We start from the raw sequence: 21,848 nt of genomic DNA on the forward strand, positions 1-21,848 counted from the left end.
GACTTTCAAACAGATTTACACGGCTGCCAAATTTGCTTCTGTAGTGTTTAATCCATTGATTCTGGAGTCTTGTAGGCAGAATCTTCAAGATACATCTGCAAAGGTTGTAAAAACATCCTGTGCTCTTTCATACTGGTGTCCTTATGATATTATGCTGAACGCTTTCCTGTCCCTACCAGTGGAAGACATTGGCATGGTGTGAGGAAATTGTTATGTATATATTCTTCACACAGTGCATAGTTAAACTATGGAATTTGCTACCACAAGATGCAATGATGACCACTAATTTGAACAAGTCAAAAAGACAATCTGGCAAGTTCATGGAGAGAGGCTGTTAATGACTATTAGCCATTATGGTTATGTTCTACTTCTACTGTCCGAGGCAATCTGTTTCTGGGAGTCACAAGTGGGGAGTGTACTATTGTGCTCAAGTCCCGCTTGTAGGATTTCCAGAAAAGGTATCTGACTGGCTACTTTGAGAACAGGATGTTCTCAAAGAACAGAGAACAGGATGTTCTCAAAGAACAGAGAACAGATTCTCCTTTGACTTGGCCTAGTTGAGCTCTTCTTACATTTTGTTTACCTGGACAAATAGCTAAGTCTTCATTCAGATGATGCTGAAAACCCATAGGAGTTGCCCGGGCCAGCACTACCACGAGCCTTTCTGAAATAGTCACCTGAAGCAGCACTCTGGGAGAGATGGCAGATCTAAGGGTCTTAGTTGATCACAAGCTTAACATGAGTGAACAGTGTGATGCAGCAACAAAGCAAGCATCAACAGAAGTGTAGTCTCTATTTTCAAATATCTATAGGGCTGTCACATGGAGGATGGAGCAAGTTGCTTTCTTCTGCTCTGGAGAATAGAACCAATGGCTTCAAGTTACAAGAAAAGAGATTCCGACTAAACTTCAGGAAGAACATTCTGACTGTAAGAGTTGTTTGACAGTGGAACAGATCCCACAAGACATGGTGGACTCTCCTACTTTGGAGGTTTTTATGCAGAGGTTGGGTGGCTATCTGTCATGTATGATCTGGTTGAGATTCCTGCATTTCAGGGGGATGGACTAGATGATCCTCAGGGTAAAAAAATTTGCGTTATTCTTATTTCCCTTACTTTCATATGTATACACCATAAGAACAGAGATATGATTAAAAATAAAATATAAAACAAAAGAAAATAGCATGGGTGTGTTGAATCTTATTGATAGTATTTTCATGTAACCCATACTACAGCATTAGCTGGAGGGATAATCCGTCCATATGCCTCCTTATTTGTAAATGACATAAATTAAACCATAATGCAAAAGGGGGGGGGGCTGTTTTTTTGGTTTTTTTACTGGACCTCTTAGAGACTTTCAGTTTATGAGAATTTTTTCCTAAGAAGGCTGTCTGCCAGACCCTTGAGTACCAAGAGTCCAAACTAACTAACTCAAACATTTTCCAAAATTTGGCTGCCTTTATATGGTGAGAGACGAGAACTACCGTATTTTTCGCCCTATAGGACGCACCGGCCCATAGGACGCACCTAGTTTTTGGGGGGGGAAATCAAGAAAAAAAATTTTATTTCCCCCCCAGGTTTGCGCAGCCATACCCAAGCTAGAAGAGGGAGACGGAGCGCACCGTCTCCCTCTTCTGCCTTCAGGGACAGCCTCTCTAGCCTCCGTGGGGCAGCGGCTTGCCCCGCTGTCCCCCGAGGTTGTGGGGCTGGTGGGGGGGGGAGAAGCAAGCTTGCTTCTCTCCCCCCCCCCCAGCCTCCAGATCAGGTGGGGGAATAGCGGGGTGGCGGTGCTCCGCCTCCCCGCTATCCTCCGAGGTTGTGGGGCTGGCAGGGGGGAGAAGCAAGCCTGCTTCTCCCCCCGCCAGCCTCCAGACCAGGTCGGGGAATAGCGGGGTGGCGGCGCTGCGCCTCCCCGCTATCCCCCGAGGTTGTGGGGCTGTCAGTGGGGAAAAGCAAGCCTGCTTTTCCCCCTGCCAGCCTCCAGATCAGGTCGGGGAATAGCGGGGTGGCGGTGCTCCGCCTCCCCGCTATCCCCCGATGTTGTGGGGCTGGCAGGGGGGAAAAGCAAGCCTGCTTCTCCCCCCCCCCAGCCTCCAGATCATGTCGGAGAATAGCGGGGTGGCGGTGCTCCGCCTCCCCGCTATCCTCCGAGGTTGTGGGGCTGGCAGGAGGGAGAAGCAAGCCTGCTTCTCCCCCTGCCAGCCTCCAGATCACGTCGGAGAATAGCGGGGTGGCGGTGCTCCGCCTCCCCGCTTTCCTCCGAGGTTGTGGGGCTGGCAGGGGGGAGAAGCAAGCCTGCTTCTCCCCCCGCCAGCCTCCAGACCAGGACGGGGAATAGCGGGGTGGCGGCGCTGCGCCTCCCCGCTATCCTCCGAGGTTGTGGGGCTGGCAGGGGGGAAAAGCAAGCCTGCTTCTCCCCCTGCCAGCCTCCAGATCACGTCGGAGAATAGCGGGGTGGCGGTGCTCCGCCTCCCCGCTATCCTCCGAGGTTGTGGGGCTGGCAGGAGGGAGAAGCAAGCCTGCTTCTCCCCCTGCCAGCCTCCAGATCACGTCGGAGAATAGCGGGGTGGCGGTGCTCCGCCTCCCCGCTATCCTCCGAGGTTGTGGGGCTGGCAGGAGGGAGAAGCAAGCCTGCTTCTCCCCCTGCCAGCCTCCAGATCACGTCGGAGAATAGCGGGGTGGCGGTGCTCCGCCTCCCCGCTATCCTCCGAGGTTGTGGGGCTGGCAGGAGGGAGAAGCAAGCCTGCTTCTCCCCCTGCCAGCCTCCAGATCACGTCGGAGAATAGCGGGGTGGCGGTGCTCCGCCTCCCCTCTTTCCTCCGAGGTTGTGGGGCTGGCAGGGGGGAGAAGCAAGCCTGCTTCTCCCCCCGCCAGCCTCCAGACCAGGACGGGGAATAGCGGGGTGGCGGCGCTGCGCCTCCCCGCTATCCTCCGAGGTTGTGGGGCTGGCAGGGGGGAAAAGCAAGCCTGCTTCTCCCCCTGCCAGCCTCCAGATCACGTCGGAGAATAGCGGGGTGGCGGTGCTCCGCCTCCCCGCTATCCTCCGAGGTTGTGGGGCTGGCAGGAGGGAGAAGCAAGCCTGCTTCTCCCCCCGCCAGCCTCCAGACCAGGACGGGGAATAGCGGGGTGGCGGCGCTGCGCCTCCCTGCTATCCTCCGAGGTTGTGGGGCTGGCAGGGGGGAAAAGCAAGCCTGCTTCTCCCCCTGCCAGCCTCCAGATCACGTCGGAGAATAGCGGGGTGGCGGTGCTCCGCCTCCCCGCTGTCCCCCGAGGTTGTGGGGCTGGCAGGGGGGGGAAGCAAGCCTGCTTCTCCCCCCCCCCGCCAGCCTCCAGATCAGGTGGGGGAATAGCGGGGTGGCGGCGCTCCGCCTCCCTGCTATCCCCCGAGGTTGTGGGGCTGTCAGGGTGGAAAAGCAAGCCTGCTTCTCCCCCCCGCCAGCCTCCAGACCATGTCGGGGAATAGCGGGGTGGTGGCGCTGCGCCTCCCCGCTATCCTCCGAGGTTGTGGGGCTGGCAGGGGGGAAAAGCAAGCCTGCTTCTCCCCCCGCCAGCCTCCAGACCAGGTCGGGGAATAGCGGGGTGGCGGCGCTGCGCCTCCCCGCTATCCTCCGAGGTTGTGGGGCTGGCAGGGGGGAAAAGCAAGCCTGCTTCTCCCCCTGCCAGCCTCCAGATCATGTCGGAGAATAGCGGGGTGGCGGTGCTCCGCCTCCCCGCTATCCTCCGAGGTTGTGGGGCTGGCAGGAGGGAGAAGCAAGCCTGCTTCTCCCCCCCCCCCCAGCCTCCAGATCAGGTGGGGGAATAGCGGGGAGGCGTCCCTGCGCCTCCCCGCTGTCCCCCGAGGTTGTGGGGCTGTCAGGGGGGGGAAAGCAAGCCTGCTTCTCCCCCCCCCCCCGCCGCCAGCCTCCAGACCAGGTCGGGGAATAGCGGGGTGGCGGCGCTGCGCCTCCCCGCTGTCCCCCGAGCTTTTGGGCTGCAGGCTGCTGCCCGCAAGCCTTGGCAGCCCGCGGGACCTCCCGCCAGGTTTGCAAGACTTGCGGATAGCTTCCTGAAGCCTGGAGAGCGAGAGCGGTCGGTGCGCACCGATCCCTCTCGCTCTCCAGGCTTCAGCGAAAGCCTGCATTCGCCCCATAGGACGCACACACATTTCCCCTTCATTTTTGGAGGGGAAAAAGTGCGTCTTATAGGACGAAAAATACGGTATTTTAAATAATTACATGCTTTGCATAGGGAACAGGATTAATTTTATTACATTTATATCCTGCTCTTTCCTTTCGGAAGCTTAGAGCAGAGCAGTCCTACAGATGGCTCCATAGAGGCGGAATCTTTAAGCAATTACTATACATCAAATAGAGAAGCCGTCTCCAATTTGGTGTCTTCCAGCTGCTTTTGGACCACAGTGCTGGCTGGGGCTGATGGGAGCTGTAGTCCAAAAACAGCTGGAGTGCCCCAGTAGGAAAAGACTGAATACAGTGATCGTAATTCAGTTCAGAAAAGCAGAAATCATCTCTTCAAAGAGATACCGGATTGGAACAGCTTTAAATTTTGTGGTGTGTAAAATCAATTAAGACATCTAGACTTTTCTCACCCCCCCACCCCCAATTTCCTCTCTGGTTAAAGCAATTGCCCTCTCAGTGCATTTCCCCACTGAGCGGCTCTAAATAGTTTTAATTGCCTGCGGATGAGAAGAAGGATCAACCCCTGGAGATGTTTACTGAGCCTATACAGGTTTTACTCTCCCCTTGTACTAGCTGGTGGAAGCCACTTCTGGGGAGAGACTAGCAGACAAGACCATTACATTGTTCTGAGCCCATCTGGTAACACCCCAGTTCAAGTGGTCATCTCCAGGGCCGGATTTAGGTTTGATGAGGCCCTAAGCTACTGAAGGTAATGGGGCCCTTTATATGTCCAGCTGTCCTTTGTCAACAACAAATTGTCACTGGTTTTGGGTTGAATGGATGCTATATGGTAATTTAGGTACCTAAAGCCATTTGCACAAAACAAAATATGTATTTTAATCAAAGTAATTGTTGAACTGAAATACAATTAAAAAGAAGTATATTAATGGTGAAATACAATTAAGAAGTTTTTAATAGTGAAATAATTATTAAGCTCTAACTGTATGTAGGTTTCATTTTATTTGTTTTTTATCTTATATTTTGGAAATGTACATCTGGTTTTTCACCTTTAATTTTTTGGGGGGCCTCCAAGATAGTGGGGCCCTAAGCTATAGCTTGTTTAGCTTATATGTAAATCCGGCACTGGTCATATCAATTAGTTTCATTCTCCTTTTTTCTTTTGCTTGTCCTTTGTCCCCAGTAGGCATGCACAGATACTGCTGTAGCACCTGCAATTTCAAATCTGTTTTATGTTGGAGCATCTGCATTCGAAAAGAGGTCTTTGGCTTTTCAGAATTTGGAGCCACCTTTAATCCCCTTCTTCTCTCCCTTTCTGATATTCTGCTGTTTCCATTCCTCTTGTAACACCTAGCTGTGGTCCTTTTAGATGGCTTAAATCAGCCTTCAGTCTAGTGCCGCTACAACCTTTGGACCACAGCTCCCATCAACCACATGGGAATTAATATAAGAGCATAAGAAGAGCCTATTGGATCAGGCTGAAACCCCACCTACTTCAACATCTTGCTCTCACAGTGGCCAACCAAATACATATGGGAAGCATCCAAGCAGGACCAGAGTGTTACAGCACTCTTGCCATTTGTGATTCCCAGTAACTGGTATTCAGGGCCACATGGCATCCAACATAGCCATTGTGACTAGTAGTAATTGATATCCTTCATGGATTTATCAAACCTTCTTTTAAAGCCATCTAAGTTGTGGAGGTGAATTCCATGCTTTAACTATACTGAATTTATGTTTTAGTCAAAAACATCTGCTGGGGCTGATGGGAATTGCATTCCAAAACATCTGGAGAGCACTGTGTTGGGAAAGGGTGCTCTAAATATGCACACTAGTCTGCATGACACCTCCCCCTGCCTCCGCTTTTGCACACTAGTTTCTTCCCTAATAATCAGGGCAAACTTAATGGGCAGAAATGTTGGCAGCACCACTTAAGGCCGACTTACATATGCCATCAAAATATAGCCCAGTATCATCTACCCTAGTGGTTGGCAATTTTTTTTAGCTGCGGGCCAGTCCACTGTCCCTCAGAATTTGTGGCGGGCCAGAGAAACGGCACTGGGGAGGGGGAGCTGGAAGAAGAGGCTAGGGGGGCAAGTAGTCCTCCTCCCCATTCCCCAGCCGCAGCCGCTACACTTACCTTCTCTGGGGCTACCACCACCACCACCACTGCCACTGATGCTGCTTTTTCTCGTGGGTAGGCAGAGCGAGCTCGTCCGCTCCGCTCTCTGTCCCACAGGAGTACTAGGGTGGCGGCCGCCGCGGAGGAAAGATGACTGGCGCGAAAGGGCTGGCTCTGGAGAGGGGCTGCTTAAAATGGCACTCAGCCAGCTCAGCCCAGTCCCCTTCCTTCTCTAGACAGGGCGGGGAGAAGCCAGGAGGAGGGAGGGAGGGAGGCGCCGCATGTTGTGTGTGTTTGGGGGGGGATGGAATGGTGCAGGGGGAAAAATGGCGCATCCCAAATGAACACAATCCCCACGCTGATCCATGGACAGTCTGTAGGCCAGATCCTGAAGGCAATTAGGCCTGATCTGGCCGAAGGGCCTTAGTTTGCTGACCCCTGATCTACTCTGACTGACAAAGAAAGGTATTTTGCATCACCTCCTACTTTTTATTATTATTGTCCATTTCACCATACACACAACCCAAGCACTGTCCTGTGACCAAAGGCAGAAGGTTCCTGCATAAAACATGCTTTTTTAAAAAAACAAAAACCAAACGCAGCAAGGGAGACACCTAGTGGTTTCAACTACTTATTTGTGCTTTTATCTTGTGAGATCAGGATGCTGGACTCCACAAGCCTCTAGTCTGATCCAGAGGGGCTCTTCTTTCCTACTTACTGACAAGCTGGCCCTACTGTGTTTGAGGTCTACCCTGCTCACTCTGCCTCTCGGGGCCCTGGACTTTTGCTTCTGAGACTGTCCTGACAATACAAGGTCAGCTTTTCATTGGCCCTGCAATATGTGATCCCTCCCCTACTCCATAAAACTGCCTTTTGTTACCTTCGAGACTTACTAACTTATTAAAAGATTTCATTGAAGTAAATCAAAGAAAATAATGTGATAAAAGTAACAGAAGTACAAAAAAGCAGCCCAGTATATCTTAGAGAGACTTAACATTAGGTTGTTAAGGTACTTAAGACCATTAGGAAAATAAAATTTCACATTGTACTGAGGGAGCACTGTGTTTTTTTGCATATAAGATAATATCCTACCATACAGCATTTATGGGTTATTTTCTCAGCTAGTGCCAAACTCTACATATTTTGATACCAAAGCAAAAGTAGCAAATCCTGCAAGGTTTTCCATTTTGGGGGCAGTTGAGGTTCTGACAGCTGGCAGCATCCATATCGAGAGTTCCAAGGAGCTGAAAGAGATTTATTAACTTATTTTCTTACTTTTATTTACCTGCCTTCCTTCTGCCATGGAACCCAAAGCGGTGGTGTTTGGTGGGTGGTTCCCAAGCCCTGACCAGACCCAGACCTACTTAGTTTCACCAAGATGGTGACCTCATGCGCCTTCAGACCACATTCCACGAGGTCTTCCTCACAGCCTCAATGGGCTCATAGCCTGGCCACATATGGACAGCTGGTCACTGCACCTGGATCATGATTCTGAGAACCTGGCTTCCCAGAGATGGTCTTGGGCCCCCTTGCCTATGTGCCAGCTGTTTGTGACAATCCCAGAAAGAGATGGTATCCAGTCTTACAACACTTTTCTCTCAGCAAAGGGGAGGGGTCACACTGCAGCTTTCACAACTGCTCTGCTAAGCATGAAGGTTGCAAATAAGGGGGGGGGGGAGAGAATAATGCCACAACAACTCCCCACTCAGGGCCTAATTCCATGACTGGCTGGTTTTAGGGGGAATTCTGAGGTACTCAGTTCAACAACGACCTTCAATGTCTTCTAATGCTGCTGCTGCATTCATTATTAATGGCCAAGTCCTCAGGTCTTTATGCAAACTGCAGTGGGAAGCTGAACATGCAGTTGTGGGTTGGGATTCTGTATGCTTGCATGCCAAACAGATTGGACGCTGGTGTATTGGACTTGGAAGATACAGAAAATTTAGCAGCAGCAGTACAATTCAGACTGACAAATGGATGCTTGAAAATGACTTTTCTCCACTAGATGGCACTTTTAATACATCATAGGAAATGTTTCTGTTTCCTACTATTACAGCCAAAAATTACCCATTTTAGAATTGAGTTGATGATATTCGGTAAGTGATCACAACATAGTTCAGTTTATTGACCTCCACTGGCTTTCTCAATTCCTCTCAACTTTAACATGGCTTACTGATTAACTGGTGTTCGTTGCTTTACAGAAATGCAAATAGACAAAAAAGAAAGAAAGTGTATTTAAAGAGAGTGATCCTCCTTCCTCTTTCGGAAAGAAAGCTTCATTCTGAAAGACTAATGTTACAGATTATTGCTTCTCATACCCTATGTTTCAAAACTCAAAAATACGGATAGGGATATTAATGGCTACTAGCCATGATGGTTATGTGTTCCCTCTCCAGTGTCAGAGGCAGCATGTCTCTGTGTGCCAGTTCATAGAATTGTAGAGTTGGAAGGGACCCTGAGGATCATCTAGTCCAACCCCCTGCAGTGCAGGAATCTCAACTAAAGCATCCATGACAAATGGCCACCCAACCTCTACTTAAAAACCTCCAAGGAAGGAGAGTCTGCCACCCTCCTAGGGAGTGTGCTCCACTGTCAAACCACTCTCATTGTCAGAAAGTTCTTCCTGATGTTTAGTTGGAATCTCCTTTTCTGTAACACGAATCCATTGGTTTGGGTCCTGGCCTCTGGAGCAGGAGAAAACAAACATGCTGCATCCCCCATGTCACAGGCCTTTAGATATTTGAAGATGGCTATTCATCTATTCAGATATGAATAGTCTCCCTCTCAGTCTCCTTTTAAACACACCCAATGCTTGGTTTCCAGACCCTTGATCATCTTGGTGCATACATTTCTGCTTGTCAATATCCTTATTAAATTGTGGTGCCCAGAACTGGAAACACTACTCTGGGTGTGGTCTGACCAAGGCAAAATAGAGCAGTTCTATTACTTCCCTTGATTCTTTTGCTGATGCAGCCAGTGGGGAGAGTTGCTGCTGCACTCAAGTCCTGCTTGCAGGCTTCACAGAAGAAGCATCTGGATGGCTACTGTTGGAGCTGGATGTTGGAAGAGATGGACCTTTGGCCTGATCCAGAAGTGCTCTTCTTACATCTCTGCGTTTTTCTGCTCTTACAAATAGGTAAAGGTAAAGGTACCCCTGCCCATACGGGCCAGTCATGTCCGACTCTAGGGTTGCGTGCTCATCTCGCTCTAGAGACCGTGAGATGGCGCCGTCCGAAGACACTTCCGGGTCACGTGGCCAGCGTGACGAAGCTGTAGCTGGCGAACCGGCACCAGCGCAGCACACGGAAATGCCATTTACCTTCCCGCTAGAAAGCGGTCCCTATTTATCTACTTGCACTTAAGAGTGCTTTCGAACTGCTAGGTGGGCAGGAGCTGGGACCGAACGACGGGAGCTCACCCCGCCGCAGGGATTCGAACCGCCGACCATACGATCAGCAAGTCCTAGGCACTGAGGTTTTACCCACAGCGCCACCCGCGTCCCACCCGCTCTTACAAATAGCTATTGATAAAACAACAATGGTGTGGGGGGTGGGAACAGTATCTATAGCATATCCCTCTTCATGGAGAAGGCTCCCCATGATCTTGTGGTGTTTCCTTATGCATTTTAGAAGCTTGGAAAATCATTGTTGTAAAATGTTTGCAGAACGTAAGTGCATAACATCATTCTCCAGACAGTTATCTTGACTAAAGATGAATGTATGGACATTTTTTATACACACACCTTGATATAATGCATTTGGGTATACTGTTTTTTTGAATGTATGCATTTTTGTGCACATTGTTTGAAGGTTTGCATTGCATAGTTCAGGTAACTGCAAATTTTGAAGGATAGCTGTGTTTTGGTTCATGTATTGCTTGGAGAAGTGCAAATTGGGTAATTTCTCATTAAAATGCAAACAGAATTAAATTTATTCCTCCTCCCTAGTTCCAAGTGTATATGGCAGGAAGCAGGGGGCTGGGTGAGGAAGCAGGTGGGTGGCGGGGATGGAAGAGCAGGGATAATAGCTATGTGTGGCAGGACTGGCTGCTGCATTGCAGCAGGGGCAGCAGTTTGGGGCTTGTTGCTGTGTAGCATGTGAAATAGACTTCTGCCATTCCATTCAGTCTAGAAATAAATGCATGAGTGAAAAGTGTAACAGTGGTGTCAAAGGACCTTCCAGTGTCAGCAAGGGAGAAGCTTTGAAGTATTCTTTGTAGGTGGTTTGTCAATGTACAGCTGCAGTTTAAAGCAAATTGCTTTGCAGAATAGAGTAAGACGGGTTTAAAAATAGAAATGTGTGGGCAGTGAAGAAAACTCTTCCCAAGAAGGCAGCAAACATTTCTGAAACCTTAAATGAGTTCTATCTGTCACCTGAAGATTTCGGCACACGTCTCTGATTTCAATAAAGCACAATTTGCAGTATGATAGCTTCTCAAAGGCATTATTAGGAGGTTATCTCAAGAAAGACATTGCCACAATATGTCATTCACAACCGGGTAAAAATAGCAAAAGATTCAGAAAATGTATCGTGAGGGGGTTTTGGGGGTGGGGGTAGGTGGGGAGTGGAGATAGAATGTTTGCCCGAGTCCCTTCTAATTCTTCAATCCAGCAAGGGTTAAAATCTAATGGAGGATTCAATTGTTGGAATAACCAGGCCAGCTTCTTGGTGAGTTAATGGTCCCTAAGTATGGGTTGTTAGAGTAGCAAAGGAAGTGGCTTTGTGAAAGAGACCAAATGGTAGGTCTCTCCCTGACCTGGCTGGTAGTGAAAAGGCCAAGGGTCAGAGGTGTGTGACCATCCAGGCTTTCAGGTAGGAACTTTTTTCAGCTCTACCTGAAAATTTTGGGGACTGAACCTGGGATCTTCTGCATACAGAGAAGAGGCCCTACCACTGAGCTTTGGCTTTCCCTCTTGGATTAAGATACCTGATTAAAATACAGGTTTGAGACTTAAGGGTACAAGTTGTGCAAACACACCAGCCACAAATCCTGATGAATTTCACAGCATGTGAAACAGATTGTGGATCTTGTAAAGGACCATTAGAAATGGAACTTTTAATTGCCAGAGACTGAAGATGTTCCACAGCATTCTTCTAAGATGCTACACACCGCCATGCAACCTAAGAGACAGTGTGGTGTGACAGAGCGCTGGATGAGGACCTAGGAGACCAGGGTTCACTACCCCACTCATACATGAAGCTTACTGGGAAACCTTGAGCTCTGTCACCCACTTTCATCTAACTTACCTCACAGGGTTGCTGTGAAGGTATAATGGAGAGGGGGAGAACCTTTGCATGCTTCCTGGATCTCACTTGGAGAAAATATGGGATATGAATGTAATAATGCAGGTGTGTGTGTGTGTGTGTGTGTGTGTGTGTGTGTGAAATAAACACAGAGGCTTATAGCCTGTCAAGGTGTCAGGCATCAATAACCACTTGACCTCTCCACATTTGCAGCATGGTCTGACCTAAAAACACCCTTAAGCCACAGCTGGGCATACATAAGTAGCCCTTCCACTCAACTATGTGGCAAGAGCTTAGTATACCAGAATTAGGAACATAGTAGCTGCCTTATTGCTAACCTCAAGACTCAATCATTGCAATGAGGTTGTATTTTGTCGCCGCTGGGCTGGTCCAGAAACTCCAGCTGTGGCATAATACTGTGCCTAGACTTGGGTTTCCCAAACCTGGGTCTCCAGCTGTTTTTGGACTATGACTCCCATCATCCCTAGCTAGAAGGACATCAGGGATGATGGGAATTGTAGTCCAAAACCAGCTGGAGACCCAAATTTAGGAAACCCTGGTTTTGACTGTTGGTGGGACCAGACTACCACTAGCACATAACTGTTCATCCTGGTTTGAGTTCATCCTGGCTCAAATCAGACGAACCCCACTTCCTGGTGAAGATCCTTATATTTCAGCTGACTTTTTAAGTATGTTTTCTTATTTTATGGCTAGTCTTAGCTGGTTTTATCTTCACCTTATATTTTGTAACCTTACACCCCTTAGTGACTATGGTGGAAAGCAGCATATAAATGGTTGAAACTTCATATGTAAATAAAACAGTATAATGAAGGTGCCTGCCTAATGCACATTTTGGAAAAGTAAAAATAATAAGCAGCAGGTATGAAAGCACGTCAAAGTGCAAGTAGATAAATAGGTACCACTCCAGCAGGAAGGTAAACGGTTTGCCAGAAGCAGCTCTGGTTTGCCAGAAGCAGCTTAGTCGTGCTGCCACATGACCCAGAAGCTGTAAGCCAGCTCCCTCGGCCAATGCAGCGAGATGAGCGCCGCAACCCCAGAGTCATCCGCAACTGGACCTAATGGTCAGGGGTCCCTTTACCTTTACCTTTACCTTTACCTTTACCTTTACTGCAGGGCAGTGGAGAAGCAGCAACAGTGCTGCAGGGACTTCCTTTCCCTGCCACAATCCTGGCAAAAAATACTAAAAACGTGAGAAGAGCCTGCTTGAGCCAACCAAAAGCCCACCTACTACAGCATCCTGTTTTCATAGTGGCCATCCAGATGCTTATGGGAAGCCCTCAAGCAGGACTCAAGTGCAGCAGCAACTCTCCCCACTTGCAATTCCAAGTAACTAGGCTTCGGAGGCATACAGTGGATGTACAACCTAGCCATCATGGCTGAAAACCATTGATACTCCAAAAAAATTATCTTTTGAAGCCGACCAAGTTGGCGATGTCCCATATCAGCAAGTTGGTGGCAATTCCCACCTCTGAAGTTGTTGTTTGTATTGGGAGCAGGGGCATCAGCTCATGGGGGCCGAACTGTTTGGAGCCCCCTCAATATTGGATGAGGTCAAGTGCAGAGAAAGCCAAGTGCAGAGGAGGCCAAGCACAAGAGAGGAGCCATTGTCCATTGAGGTGGCTTGGCGCTCGGTGCTCAGCTTAGCATGCTCAGCGCCGCTTGGCATAGCGACACTGGCACGGGGTGCTTGGTGCATGCAGCTTCCTCCCAACCATGCAATGTCATGCGCGTGCAACGTCAGGCCCACTCAGTCATCAGCGGAAGGTGTTGCCTCTGATTGGGAGAAGCTTCCATGGCTTCTAACGTGACATTGACAACATAGATAAGTCTTGCCTGTTGTTTCATGGCTTGCTGAACAACAGGATTCTGCAAAGCAAGTAAAACAAATTCATCTATATCATAAATCCCTGGCAGTTGAAAATATTCACCTCCCTTCCTTTCAAAAAGCCTTGCCTGGGGGTAGGTGGTGGTTGGGACTGTCCCTTTCTTGTGTTAGGCACACAGCAGTAAGAAGTAGCTGTGGCAAAAACTCCCATCCCTTTCCAGCATCTTGATCTCAGAAGAGGCAAGCTGTGACATTTGGCTCTGGTGTGTGGAACAAAGCTTCTGTTGGCCTCCCTGAGCCATATCACTACATCACTACTCTGAAGGTGACCTGTTTGCAGAGTAAGAAGCAACTCACCAGTGAAGCAAATGTCACCTTGTCTGGATGAATAACTCCACAGAGTGTAACTAAATATCTTCCTGGTTTGGGGATGTGTCAGGTGACCAAGATAGCTTAGGGCCCTTCCCAGAACACTTTGGCCCATCTTAAGTCAATATTGTACTGCACCACAGTTTCAAGCACTTTTCTTTTTCTTTTCTTATGAGTTATCTCCACCTTTTCCACATTATTTCTCTACTGAAATTTTTCAATAATATATGTATATAAAATTAAAAGTCAGAGCTCTGGTGCCATTTAGATATTAAAACAATTGCAGGCTGCTGGGAGGGAGACTTTAACATTGGATCTCCATCTTTGACCTCAGAGCACTATCTCCAACTTTGTAGAGCTAGATACAGTCTATTGCATGATCCATGGGAGTTGGGATGGGTGAATCTGTTAATTTCAGTTTCTGATTCTCATGAGAATCCATCAGCATTTACTGCAAATTTCTCCAAATATGCAAATTTTTGTATGCTAACCATTTCCCCTAATACAATGCATTTTTATGATATTTTCACTAATATATGTATTTTAATGGACACTTTATCTTAGTATATGCATTTTAGTACACATTATTTGGCTGTAGAACTGTATTGCAAAATTCAGAGAAGGGCAAATTTTGAAGAATCGCTGTGTTTAGGTTTGCATGTTGTTTTGGAGATGGTAACTAGGAATGCTTGCCTTTAAATGCAAACTGGATCAATTTATCCTCAACCTCTATTTGGTCCCTCCACCCAGGAGTTATGTAATTCACCCAAAGCCCAGTTCAGCCCAAAGCTTACTGAGCCTTGCTAGGTTCGCTAGGTCTGCAGAATCAGTAAACTAGAGGAAACTTGAAGTACACAGTAGAGCATAGGTAAATGATGGATCAGAATGGATGAAATGTACAACTTCATGTTGTTTCTGTGCAAGTTGCTTGGAACTTTATGCTAGACTTCACTTCCTTCTGTGTGAGATCTCTATATCCTGAGGGATGACAAGATTAGAAGGCAGGAAACAGTTGTAGACCCAGTACAAAACCAAAAACATAATGCACTTTGGCCAACCCTCTGTGGGGAATTGCTGATGAAGCAAGAGTCCCAGCTACACTACTCCCCTCTTGGATAGATTATGTCTTAAGTAGATCCACTCATGTAAGTAGTGAAATGAGGGCAAGAGAATTAAAAGTCCATGCCCAAGGCCTGGTTTGTTGTTGTTGTTGTTGTTGTTGTTGTTGTTGTTGTTATTATATGCAGTTATTGGCTCACATTTGCATGCATAACAGGGTTAACCTGAGCCCTGACCTCAAGTTGCCAATGCGTTTATCTTAGCAGGCTCTGTCCCCACCCCTTTTTCCCTACCTGGAACAAGCAAGAAGTCATGTGGCCATGGCTCCCTGCAAGTGAACTGAATATCTCTAAAATGTGATTTTACAGCCTGCATCTTTGTTAACCCAAGATTGCATAATCTTTTTTTGTAAGGAAATCAAGTCATTTTCTTTTCAAGTCATTTAGAACCCCTTACATATTCATTTCTGCCCATGGATGGAGACTTGTTTCCAACCCAGCCTGCAATGCAAGAATCACAACTAAAACACCCATGACAGACGGCCACCCAAGATCTGTGATATTAATATATTTAGCATATTATACAATGTTTAGGCCTGCATGCTCAGATAAGGTATAGGATAAATGAGTGTCAATGTTCTGCTATAGTCCTAGATTAACATCCAGTATGTTGGGGAAGTTTCCATCATGGGATGCCAGTTGCAAGAGGTCTTATTTCCTGTGTTGATGAATTATTCATTTCACTGACATCATGCCTCAGTGAAATCATCTTTAGGAACCTAAGAAAAACCTGCTGTATCAAGCCAATTGCTCATTTAGTCCAGCATTCTGTTCTCACAGTGGCCAACCAGATGCCAACAACAACATTATTTATACCCCGCTCATCTGGCTGGGTTTCCCCAGCCACTCTGGGCAGCTTCCAACCAAATACTGAAAATACAATAAGACACCAGACATTAAAAACTTCCCTAAACAGGGCTGCCTTCAGATGTCTTCTAAAAGTCAGATAGTTTTTTATTTCCTTGACATCTGATGGGAGGACGTTCCACAGGGCGGGTGCCACAACTGTGCGCAAGAGTTGAGCACAAGTTGAGTTGAGCACAGTTTCCAGCAACTAGTGTTCAGAAGCATTGCTGCTTCCAACTGTGGAGGTACAGCATAGCTGTCAGGGCTAGTAGCCATCAGTAACCCTCTCCTCCATGAATTTGTCTAATCGTCTTTGGATTGCAGGGGGTTGGACTAGATGACCCTCAGAGCCTTCTTCTATCTCTACAGTTCTATGATTGTGGTCATCATTGCTTCATGGGGAAGCATGTTCCCTTGCTGGTAGAAATGAAGTCTTGAATAGGAGCACTACTCTTAAGCCTCAACTGCAAAATTTCCTTGCAGTTCCCTACTTATATACATATTTTTATACATATTCTGTAGTGCAGTGGTGGCCAGACTTGGCCCTCCAGCTGTTACTGGACTACAAGTCCTAGCTAACAGGACCACTTGTCAGGGATGATGGGAATTGTATTCCCAAAACAGTTGGAGGGCCAAATTTGGTAACCACTGCTGCAGTGAGATTCAAATGCAGGATTTCCCAGCTCACAGCTGATATTCTTAGCTAATGCAGGGATGCATTATGAGTTTTGATAGGACCCAATGCTTTTTGTGTCTTTAAATTGAAGTTTATCTGGTATAGCAAACTTACTTTCTTTGGTGTTTTAATAGCAAATAACTTCCACTTCTATAGGCTTCATTCATTGCTACTGATAAAATAGATCATTTACTGACACAACATACCGGTATTATAGATACTTTTTACCACCCTCGCTTTGCTTAGCCTAAATTTGACTTTCCTTCCCTACATTTTCTGTGATTTAAGAACTCACCAGCTAATGAAATTTCATGAAATTCTGCCTCTGTTGAGATGTTTGATTCAATATGTTTAAAGAGGACTTTTATTTCTTCACATTCAGCTTAGCTGCCTCAGCTGGAGCTGTTTGTGGCAGAATAAATTTCATTTCTCATTCAAAAGCAGGGCTGAAGTTAATCAGTTTCAAGTTTAGAAGCTGATATTGAAATGACACTTGCTACAATGGCTTACTCTAAGGCTTCCTGCAACCTTCATGTCAGCATGAGAACCAGGATAGCAGAGACTGTTGGAGAAGGAGCCGAATCAACTTCCACCTTTTTAGATGAGGGACCCACAGCCCCCCTGCTTTCCTTTAAACACAGAGATAGAAAAGGAAGTAATGTTGCTGTCTTTGGTGTAACCCAGTTTAAATTGGGGGCAACCAACCTGCTAAGGACCAATGTATTGTTTTTGTTCCGTTTTTTTAAGTGGGTAATGGAATGACATTTGTTTTTATTATTTTTGCTTTCTTAGGGCAACCAAAATGCCAAATAGTGTGCAAGTGTTCAAGTTCTCTAGAATCTGATGGAGGCCTGATGAAGAGTTCTGATGAACCTTAAAGCTTGCACACTGTTTCATGAAATTTTGGTTGCCCTAGTAAAGGCATTGCCCCAATATGGACTTTGGAATGTTTTATCATGGGCTTGAGCGGCACACTCAGAGCACAATCCAAATCTGCTAGGGCTTTATGGAGCAGGGCAACTGCTGCACCTGCAACCTTGAACTCACAATAGATGGTGTGGAAATGGGGATGAGACAGGGCAATTGCCACACTAAGCCTGGAACTGGAACAGTGAGTGGGCCTGGACTGGGTCTGATGCCACTGCAAGATGGCTCCATCCACCCTGGAATGCTCCATTTTGGGGCCTTCTGCAGGTTACCCTCCTAGGGATCCTGCCATGGCACTCCTTCAGGGGGTTGAACTAGATGATCCTTGGGGTCCCATCCAGCTCTATAATTCTATGATTCCATGAAGAAAACACCTCTCTACCAACTGTCTCCATAATATGCCACGCCATGCATACTTTTAGGAACCTACTTGGTTTTTCTTGAAACTAATAAGACCCATATGCTGCTACATTTCAGCATAGAGTTGCTCCATTCTGTGGATCATATAAAGGCTTCAACTGGCTGGCAAAAGCAGGTGAGGGTAGCCGATGGATCGCAAAGTTAGGGACTTCCCCTTTATGCAAAGACATTGAGTAGACAAGGCCAATAGGGGTTCTAACAGTCAAGAAGGCAGTTTAGGCTTGTGTTGTATGGGGCAGGTTGGGCTCATCAACTTGGGGAGGTAGCCCATCTAGGAGTCACAGGTGAGAACTGATTGCGGAGTGGGGGCCAAATGTGGACAAACTGCCCCAGAAGGAGCATGACATGTCGCCACCAGAGGTACTACCCCCTCAACTAGCACTCCATGCACCCTGGAGGGTTGTGTGCTCAGAGTAGGCCCATTGAAATGAAGAGACCTAAATTTGTCATGTCCTTTCATTTCGGTTGCTCTGTTCTGCTCTGTTCTGCATATGACCATTATGGGAGAGAACAAGCTGGGGCTGCTGGGAGTTGTAGTCCAGAGGGCACCAAGTTAACATGGCAGATCTATAGAGAGAGTCACATAAGCTGCCAAACATAGTTACACCAAAACACATTGATTTAGGCAAATACTGTATTTTTTGCTCTATAAGACTCACTTTTTCCCTCCTAAAAAGTAAGGGGAAATGTGTGTGCGTCTTATAGAGTGAATGCAGGCTGCGCAGCTATCACAGAAGCCAGAACAGCAAGAGGGATTGCTACTTTTACTGTGCAGCAATCCCTCTTGCTGTTCTGGCTTCTGAGATTCATAATATTTTTTTTCTTGTTTTCCTCCTCCAAAAACTAGGTGCGTCTTATGGTCTGGTGCGTCTTATAGAGAGAAAAATACGGTACATGGATTTCCTGCTCCCCAGAATTGGTAAAATGTTCTCCTTCAGTTTGCAAATTGGAAGAAAGAATTTTTTAACTGTTCTAATGAATCAGCCTTCAGAATGCAAGAAAAAGGGATCTTGAAAAGGTTCTACAGGGCAATTCAGTTCTAGTGTGCTGTTGGCATGCTATGTCTCTCCATCGAGCAAAACTGGAACATCAGTGCCTTATATTGAGGGCTTATCCACACTTACCTTTCTTCTGCTCTTTCCAGGACAAGTCCGTGATTTAAACTTCCATGTGTCATCCGCCCCCTGAAGCTTTCCTTGTGAAAACCCACTCTTTAAAGCTCAGTTGGAGCAAATGTCAATCTGCAGAAAACCCAAATTGATGTTTGCTCTGATTCAGTTTTAAAGAGTGTGTTTTGGTGGGGAATGCAGAGGGGAAAACAACAACTCTGACACAGAGCGTTAAAGCGCAAACCTCTGCCTGGAAAAAGTTAAGTCTGGATAAGCCCCGAGTCTGGCTACTGGTCTATGTAGCTCAGTATTGCTTATACAGACTGGTTGCCACTGGGGATTGAACCTAGGACCTTCTGCACACAAAGCACATGCTCTGCTGTGGAGCTATAGCCCTTTCCCATTATTGGCACCCAGTAATGAATCAGAGACCTGTTTATAAGGAAAAGAAAGGGAGTTGTTACCTTCAGACAGCTTGTTTTCCACCCCTCACAACCTGCTCTCCTCATCTTACCCCCATGTTTCATTGTTTGCTGCTCGATTTGCTAAGACAGTTTGTGACATCCTTGCTCGTGGCGTAAACAGCAAATAGTGGAGTTGAAAAATATACATGAATAAAAGGTCAAAACTCTTCCAGGAAGGAATAAAGTTATCATTTTTTTTAAAAAATGTGTAGTTTATGAAAAGCAAATTAACCTTTTAGAACTTGAAGAATTTGTTCTGACAAAGGTTCAACTTCAAAATTAAGAGGCAGCTACTTTGCCACCAGCAAATCCAAAGAGGCTTCTCCTGGCCATCTCTTTTTATATCTCCAATATAAAAACAAAACAAAACCGTAAGCACATCAACAAATCAATATCCCTTGCAAATCACAGTCTATAGTTCTGGCTTACTCAAGTGACTGTTTATTGAGCGAGATTAGAGGACCAGATGTCAGAGAGTTATGAGTGAGGGCTGCTAGGTTCAAATGTCTTAAGAAAATAAGAGGAGCACGGCTGTTGGATCAGACCAAAGGCCCATTTAGTCCAGCATCTTATTTTCACAGTGGCCAACCAGATGTCTCAATGGGAAGCATGTAAGCAGGACTTGAGTGCTACAGCACTCTCCCCACCTGCAGTTCTTGATAGCCCATATTCCTTTCCATTTCAAGGCAAGATGTAGCTTCTGGCCTGGTTTGGATGACATGGTATAAACCTTAGCTACAGCTTATGGTTAGTGAGGAGAGAGAGCTTAACCATGAGTCCAGGTTCAGACAACACACTAAGCTACACATTGGCTTAGCAAACACAGCATAGAAGCACAGACTCATGGGATTGCAGAACTGGAAGGGACCCAAAGGGTATTCTAGTCCAGTCATCTGCAATGCAGCAAAGTGGGGAAGCAAAACTGCTGTGAGTTCCTTGGTGGGAGCCTGCATGTTTACATATTCCTGAAAAGCCATAGTTTGGCTAAATGCAGTGGTGGGGAAGAACAAGCATGGGACCAAATGTGGACCCCCAAGCCTCCAAGTCTTAGACTTTCCCCCAGGATGCACCTCTCACCAGCTCTGCTTCACACGCTCTTTGAGTGTTTCTACCTGGCTGAAATGTGTCCTTGAATTCTGGTGCTGCCTCTTGGTTGCCTGGATAGGCTAGATAGAGGTGTGTAGAAACTAGCATACTATACACAGGTGGGGTGTATGCGTGTGCGTGGCTTTTTCTGTGTTTTGTGTGTATGTGAACATTGGTGGCTGTGTTGTATTTAAAACAATTCAACTGGCACTGAAACATTTCCATGTTGTTACTGTCCCCACCCCCAATTTATAGTTTTATTGTAAGAAGAGGTTAGAAATAAATTGATATAAAAAACGGAAATTAAAATATAAGTGACAGAGTCTGTGAATCTTTGGTCACAGCATTTTGCCAGACATTCACTGACATGGAACTAATATACAGTACAGAAGACATCTAGATACTGATAAGTTCTTCAAAAGGATTCCTGTGAGGTCAGCGGATGTGAGTCACCCGGCTCAGAGCAGACAAATGAAAGTCGTCCAAACCACATACCTTAAAAGGGGCCTTGTTTAATTTCACTCCTGGCCAACTTGCATCATTGTGTTAGGATTTCTGCAAGAGGTGTTTGCCTGATTCTGTCATGCCATTGCCATATCCTACCCTCCAGCATTCCACCAATTAAAATCAGGAAGTGCATCTTTCGGTGTCAAGCCAGCTGGGCCCCATCCCCTGTCTCAGTTACCAGCTGCTACTCTTAGAGCAAGCACCGTACCAGCACCTCCAGCTCCTCCTCCTCTTCCGTTGTCACCCTTGACTTCCTTGGTTTCTTCTCCTCTGGTGGGGGTGTCGTTGGGTGGAGGCACAAGCTTTGGGCCCAGTGGGGCAGGCCTGGCCTGCACCACCACCAGCCCTCCTCCTCCATGGGCTCCAACTCAGAGTCCTTTCACATGAAAGATGTGCATCTTTTGGAGTTGAGCTCTTGCAGGAACCTGCAGACTCGTGCAAGAGCTTGGCACCAAAAACAGGACATCCAATCAGAAGCTGGGACGTCTTTTGTAATTATTGGTTACATTGGCATGCCATATTGAAAATCAGTCTTTACTCTTTTATAAAAAGATGGTTTTCATGTGAGCTACAATGGGGAAATGCAATATTAAATCTTTAATAGCCCTGCTTACAGCATACTGATGTGCTGCCACCATTTTTGTACCCATGAATGCACCCTCATTTTAACAGCATTTTGTAAAGGCATTTGTCTGGATTTAGCCATGTGATCTTGACAAGGGTTATATGCTGCCCACCAAGTGGTGGGACACCCACAACTGTGAGAAGACCTGATTTCTTGCTTGAGGACCCTGCTATGCTTCTTGTCACTGTGGCTTCCCAATCACTGAGCACTTTCAGGTTTCTGCCGTCAAGTGGATTCTTCCTGTTCTGCTGGTCACATAACAGGCTCTTTTGAGGGGCTGCCTTTGATTCTGTTTCCAATGTCCTTGTGTGCTTCCCCCTCCCACTTCTAACATCCTTTGGATGAAAACTATAGCACTA

The 21,848-nt window shown here is 46.8% G+C and overlaps 1 protein-coding gene across 1 annotated transcript in view; it reads left to right on the top strand.

The window, feature by feature from the left end:
- LOC310669944 (craniofacial development protein 2-like) overlaps nt 1–21,848 on the top strand; it is a gene marked incomplete at its 3' end in the record, with an annotated part of 710,849 nt that overhangs the window by 148,157 nt on the left and 540,844 nt on the right. The window lies entirely within an intron of this gene.

The sequence above is a fragment of the Podarcis tiliguerta genome (assembly GCF_965153285.1).
Source record: "Podarcis tiliguerta genome assembly, chromosome: Z".
Lineage (NCBI taxonomy): Eukaryota > Metazoa > Chordata > Lepidosauria > Squamata > Lacertidae > Podarcis > Podarcis tiliguerta.